We start from the raw sequence: 7500 nt of genomic DNA, 5'->3' as shown, positions 1-7500 counted from the left end.
GGAGGCAGGGCAGGGCAGGCGTGCGGTGGCACCATCACGGACTGCATGTGACAGCGGCCACGCCTGTCCTGTCACCGGTGACGTCCCCTCGGCTGGGGCCGGCCACAATCGGGGTGGCGTTATCACGTTATGTCAGTTTGTACCATGGCAACCGCTGGTTCAGCGCACTGCGTATAGAGCTATTGTAACCCTCTGTTTCACAATACTGTCGTCTGTCTTCACACTCACACACGCGCGCGCGCCGGCTACACAAGTGCAAACATGTTCTCTCACACACACACACACACACACACAGACACATGTTCGCACATCCACATACCATCGCACACCTGCACAAGGGGTGCAGGCACTTGGCACGGACACATCTTAACCACCTGCTCTCACACACACACACACACACACACACACAAACACATACAATGACGCACATCCAACAACACCCGACCTGTGCTGCATGTTAATTTGGTGAGGTGCAGATTAACATAGATATTGACCCATTATGAGCATCCCTCCACTTTACAAAGGGACCCGGGGCCTCTTGAGAAGGCATCTTGAGGGGCTGAAGTGGGCTGTTGGAAGTGTTGTGGTGCTCTTAACATCATCTGCTTCTATTTAATATTAGTCATGTGGCCAACCCCAGTGGGATCTGTGGCATCTGTGGTTCTCATTGGTTCCCAATCAAAGACAGACAGGTGGCCTGGCCAATAGCTGCACAGTGTGAGGCGGTGGTGGCCGGGGCTCATAGACAGTAGGAGCATTTTCCTGGCAAGGGAAATGAAAAGGAGACCAGCTTAATGCATTCTGAATGCTGTAGTGTTTCAATGTGAAATATTCATGTGATTAAATATTTTATTGTGATATGCTGAAGTGGAATAATGAAATATGAAAATAAAACACGTTCACAACAAACTGAGCTGGGTTTGGTTTTCTGTACACTGGGAGAAAATTTTTTAATTTGTCAAACTGGGTTGCTCAAATGTGTCATAAATAATGTTTTTTGAGAGTTATATCCGGTGCTCTGTTGCAATCTTTATGAAATATCAAAACGTAATGAGAAAGGGATTGAATATAACTCGGCCTACTTATCATTGTTTGCAAAGCCGCGATAACGGTCTGAAAGACTTTAATTCATTTATCAATTATGGGCTAATCTTTTGAATCAGTAAATAATTAAATGGGGTTTCATGCAGAACAAGCTCCAATTATGTCTTGCTCAGGTAGAAAGAAAACAGATTTTTTTTAATAAAACAGCTAACCACATATTTGGAATAAGGAGACTTGGGGGTGAGTCATGGTGCAAGAAACAGGACAAAGTCTAGCATAAGAGTCAGGCAGGAAGAGATTTTATTCCAGCACAGTCCGGCCACACCGCTACAGGTTCACTTACATCATTTGCTGCTTTCCGCCCCCCCGCAGGAAGTCAATCATACTCGTCCTCATCAAAATGGTGCCTCACAGTCATCATCATCATCATCATCATCATCATCATCATCATCATCATCATCATCTCACCCTCCTTGTCCGCGACTCTTCATCGCTCACCGCCCTGCGCCTCTCATCTGCACAAACCCACATTCAGAAACAAAACCAGAAAAAACTACAAATCCCACCGTTGCAGTTCTTTTAGGTCACAGATGCTGGAGTAATAAAATATATTCTTCGCCGTTTTTTTTAAAATCGTTTTCTTCATCTTCTTCTTTTTCCGAAAGTGTATACAAGCTTGTAATATGCACCTGAAAAAAAGCCCTTTCGAAACACCCGTCTCTCTCGCTTGCTCTCTCTCTCTCTCTCTCTCTCTCTCTAGTCCTTAGGCCTACATTCCTCATCATCGTCGAACATCCTCCAGGGTAACAGACCCCGCCCCCTGCCGGCTTCGTGTCTCACGGCTACTCCAGGAACCAGGTGGGGGGGGGGGGGGGGGGGGGGGGCGTCCGTTCCCTCTGCGGGCCGCCTAAAGGCCACAGACTTCACATGCAAACACCGCCTCTATCTGAACTAGCACTACCCTGAGAATACTAAGGATGAGGAGATGTACGACGGAGTGAGGGCGAAGGGGGGCGGGGGGGGGGGGGGGGAGAAGGGTTCACTGTCAATAGAGGGGCATGAGGATGGTCTTAGAAAAATGATATTTGAAGGAGGAAAGAGGTGGAGGTAGAGAGGTCAAAGGTTAGATGGTCACGTGAGAAGTGCAATGAGGGTGGGTTTTGGTGGAGGTGGTGGAAGGTGGAGGTGGTGGAAGAGGGGGGGGTACAGGAGGTAATTGCAAGCGAGGGAACAGTGCATGAATAAATATAGTGGAGGGGAGCGGGAACTACAACAGAGCTAAAGGCCGGACCGAGGGAGGAAAAAGGGAATGTTTTTTTTCCTACGTGGATTCAGTGTGCAAAATCAGTACCAAGGGGGGAATATTCCGCACTCCTATACCGCCACACACACACACACACACGCACGCACACACACACACACACACACTCGCCCACACACGCTCACATGAGCTCTGTATCTGCTCACACAGACAGTGACCCTGTAATTCGATGTGGGTGATGATTTGCTACGGGCTCGGCGTCAAACGCAAGGTCCTTCCTCAAAGACGCGAGCGTGTGTTCTGTTTCGTCTCCACGTCCACGCCGCCTCCGCCGCGACCCTTCTCCCTCGTCTGGCCGACGTCCTCTCCCCCCCCCCCGGCTCCCTCAGTCCTCCACTGAGCCGCCCTCTTGCAGGTGGGGCGTGAGGCAGGTGGCGTCGAACGACAGAGTCCTCCTCCTCAGCTCGACGCTGCTGTCCATCAGCTGCGTCGTCACGGCGGCGGGCTCCGCCCCCGGGGGCGGGCTCATCCTCTGCTTTATGTTCCGCCCTGAAACCGGAGACACTGATTGGCCGAGATGACCCCCCCTGTGATCCCCCCCCCCGCCGGCGGCGGCGGCGGCGGCGGCGGGGCCGGGCGAGAGACGTCTGCTTTGGTGCGCGGGGCCCGGGGACAGCTGCGTGTGCGTGTGCGTGTGCGAGTGCGCGTGTGTGTGTGTGTGAGTGCCGCCACCGCCGCCGCCGACGGAGCTGTTGATACGGTTCACCTCCTCGTCGGCGGCGTCCGACTGGGGGCCGCTGGGCTCCGGGGGTCCGGGCCGGGGTCCGGCGGACTCCGGGACGGGGACCTGGAGGCTGCAGCCGCCGTGGGGCGTCTGGGAGTCGCTCTCTGAGGGGGGGCAGCCCGGGTCCGGGGCGGCGGCGCTGTGGCGCCGTCCGCAGCCCCGGCTGGCGATCACCCTCTGGGGCTGGGCGTACTTGAGCGTGTGCACGCTGGAGGAGCGCCGGCGGGACGGGCTGCCGCCACCGCCGCCGCCGCGGCTGGGGCCCGGGTCGGGCGACGGCGGCGGCGGGGGGGCCACGGCCGGCTGGGAGAGCTGGAGGTCCTCGTCGGCCAGACCACCGCCCTGGTCCAGGGAGTCACAGCGTACGGCCTCCTGCAGCCAGGACGGACACACACATGAGCACACATATACACACACACACACACACACACACAGGGTGAGCACGCACACAAACACGCAGACATGCACGCACAGAGTGTGAGCAAAGACACGTGCACGCATGCACACTGTGTGAGCATGCACGCAGGCACACAAACGCTCACAAACTCTCACACACACTCAGACACAGACAAGCATTACTTGTTTTACATTTGAACAAATCCTGCAACGGTCCATGGACTAGCAATAGGCAGTTAAATGATTATTTAGAACTGTGATTGCCCACCTCTTAACAAGAACACACACACACACACACACCCACACACACACACACCCAGGGTTGCCAAATTGAGTGTGGCATTGACCTGAATTCTGCAAATGACTGTGGAAAGTAGTTTAATATTTCACATTTCACGCGTTTAGATATCACTGCAATATAAAATGAATTTTAACGAGGTTGCTGGCTAAATACAATTAACATTTTTAATAGTTTGCCATGCAAGGTGTTGTAAGGCAAGGATTGGAATAAATATCCAACTTAGATTGGGGCGCCCTGATAGAATAGAACAAAATAGAATAGAACATGATAGAATAGAATGTGATAGCATATAATACGACGGAATCAAATAGGATAAAATTGAATAAGATAGAATAGAACATGACGGAATACAAAATTGAATTGAATTGAATATGATGGAATACAAATGACAGAATATGATAGTATAGAAAATATATAATAGAAGATATAATAGAATATGCCAAAATAGAATGTGATAGAATAGAACAGGACATACTGTAATACACAAACGATAGCGTGTAACATGACGGAAGACGACACACAAGAACACAAAATGAAAGAAACGCCACACTAGAACGAAAAGGCGACGAACACGAACAGGACACACACAAGCGCGCGCGGGGGGCGGGGGGGGAGGGGGGGGGGGCCCACCTGTCTCCGCAGCCTGCCAGCGGCGCGGAACGACGAGGGCCTCTGAGGGGCCGAGGCCTCGGGGACGTAGGAGGGGCTGAGCCGCGTCCGGTCCACGCTGTCCTCGGGGCTCAGCCACCGCGAGGACGAGCGCCTGCTGGCGTCGTGGGCGGGGCTAGAGGAGGAGGAGGAGGAGGAGCGGGGGGGCGCGGCGGCGGGACGGTTGATCCCGTGCACCGAGCCACACGGGCTCAGCCTGTAGCCGTCCATGCTGTGGGCCGAGGTGAGCTTGGGCCGCTCCGAGCCGCTGCCGCCGCCGCCGCTGCCACCGCCGCCGCCGCCGCCGCCGCCCGCCGCGCCGGGCCTGTAGGCGTCCATGCTGTGGGCCGAGTTGAGGCGCTGCCGTCGCAGGCCGGCGGCCGAGCTGCGCCGGTAGCCGTCCATGCTGAGGGCGGGGCCGGCGCGGCCCAGCGTGAGGCCGCCGCCGCCGCCGCCGCCGCCGCTCAGGAAGGCCGTGTCTGCGCCCTGCGTGGGGCTGAGGCGGATCACCGGCCGGCAGCTGCGGTCGGTGCCCAGCGAGGCGTGGCTGATGGAGGGCAGGGCCCAGGGCACCTGGAGCTGGGAGCCCGCCCCGCTGGAGGCCAGGGAGGACACGGAGCCTGGGGAGCACGGCCAGGGGCCTCGGGTTAAAACAGTACTGCAGGACAATACTACAGGACATCACTACAGGTTAATACTACAGGACAATACTACAGGACAATACTACAGGTTAATACTACAGGACAATACTACAGGACATCACTACAGGTTAATACTACAGGACAATACTACAGGACAATACTACAGGTTAATACTACAGGACAATACTACAGGACATTACTACAGGTTAATACTACAGGACATTACTACAGGTTAATACTACAGGACATTACTACAGGTTAATACTACAGGACATTACTACAGGTTACTACTGCAGGACAATACTACAGGTTAATACTACAGGACAATACTACAGGTTAATACTACAGGACAATACTACAGTTTAATACTACAGGACAATACTACAGGACAATACTACAGTTTAATACTACAGGACAATACTACAGGTTACTACTACAGAATACTACTACAGGACAATACTAATGGACCATACTACAGGACAATACTACAGTTTAATACTACAGGACAATACTACAGGACAATACTAATGGACCATACTACAGGACAATACTACAGTTTAATACTACAGGACAATACTACAGTTTAATACTACAGGACAATACTACAGTTTAATACTACAGGACAATACTACAGGTTAATACTACAGAATAATACTACAGGACAATACTACAGGACAACACCGTATAGGACCATACTACAGGTCAACATGGAACTGGGCCAACTTCGTCCTATAGCCCCTTATCTCACAGCAGCAGGTATCTGAAGCGGGTTCATCGTATACATCCCAGTAAATCCGGACTTAACTAATCAGGCCCTCCATTCTGGATCGCTATGGTTACCTGAGAAGCTGTAGCCGGCGTAGATGTCATACCCAATGGGAGGGTAGGGGGAGCATCTGAATGGCTGGATGCAGCTGTCGCTAGGGAGAGAGAGCATGCGTCCCATGCTCATCAGGTTGCCATGGGAACACTCATCCTCCTCAACCTCCACCTGCCACAGACGAACACAAATAAAAAAGAAATGTCCTTGCTGTTTATGGTCAGCGCCACTCCCATTAGAACGCAACACAAAAAACAGAGGCACACCGGCCACACACACAGACCCGCACCGCCACACACACACAGACCCACACCGCCACACACACAGACCCGCACCGCCACACACACACAGACCCACACCGCCACACACACAGACCCACACCGCCACACACACAGTCCCACACCACCACACACACAGACCCACACCGCCACACACACAGACCCGCACCGCCACACACACACAGACCCACACCGCCACACACCCAAACCAGAGCGCACACAGACACACAGACGAACACACACACACCGACACCGACACACACACACACACACAGGATCAAGATCCACCCCCCCCCCCCCCCCCCAAACCCAACCTGGGCCAGGTCCCCCGCCCGGGCCTCCGCGGCCCCCGCCGCCGAGGAGGAGGAGGCGGCGCCGGTCTGGAGGAGGAGCAGGCGGTTGGCCTCCTCCTCCTTCTCCCTCTTCTCCTCCAGCTCCTCCAGGGCGGCCTCCTTGTTGCTCTCCTCCAGGTGCTTCATGAGCACGGCCACCACCACGTTGACCAGCACGAACTGGGCCGTCAGCACGAAGGTGACGAAGTACACGGGCGAGATCAGTGGCAGGTAGGTGAGGCAGTGGCGCTCCTCGGGCCGGCACTCCCTCAGGGTGTCCTGTGAGGGGGAGAAGGAGGAGGAGGAGGGGAGGAGGAGGAGGAGGGGGGGAGGAGGGGAGGAGGGGAGGAGGAGAGGAGGAGGGGAGGAGGGGGAGAGGAGGAGGAGGGGAGGAGGAGGAGGGGAGGAGGAGGGGAGGAGTGGAGGAGGAGAGTAGGAGAGGAGGAGGAGCAGGAGGAGGAGGGGAGAGGGGGGGTGGGAAGGATGAGAGGAAGAGGAGGAGGGGGAGAGGAGGAGGAGGAGAGGAGGAGAGGTGGGAAGGAGGAGAGGAGGAGGGGAGGAGAGGAGGAGGGGAGAGGAGAGGGGGGGTGGGAAGGAGGAGAGGAGAGGAGGAGAGGAGGGGAGGAGGAGAGGAGAGGGGGAGAGGAGGAGGAGGAGGGGAGGAGAGGAGGAGGAGAGGAGGAGAGGAGGAGAGGAGGAGGAGCAGGAGGAGGAGGGAGAGGGGGGGTGGGAAGGATGAGAGGAGGAGGGGAGGAGGAGAGGAGGAGAGGAGGAGAGGGGGGGTGGGAAGGATGAGAGGAGGAGGGGTGGAGAGGGAGAGGAGGAGGAGGAGGAGGAGGAGAGGAGGAGGTGAGAAGAGGAGGAGAGGAGGAGGGGAGGAGGAGAGGAGAGGAGGAGGAGAGGAGGAGGAAGAGAGGAGGGGAGAGGAGAGGGGGGTGGGAAGGATGAGAGGAGGAGGGGAGGAGGAGAGGAGGAGAGGAGGAGAGGAGGAGGAG

This window comes from Micromesistius poutassou, assembly GCF_964030765.1.
Source record: "Micromesistius poutassou genome assembly, chromosome: 3".
Lineage (NCBI taxonomy): Eukaryota > Metazoa > Chordata > Actinopteri > Gadiformes > Gadidae > Micromesistius > Micromesistius poutassou.
Note: the sequence above shows the minus strand (reverse complement) of the source record.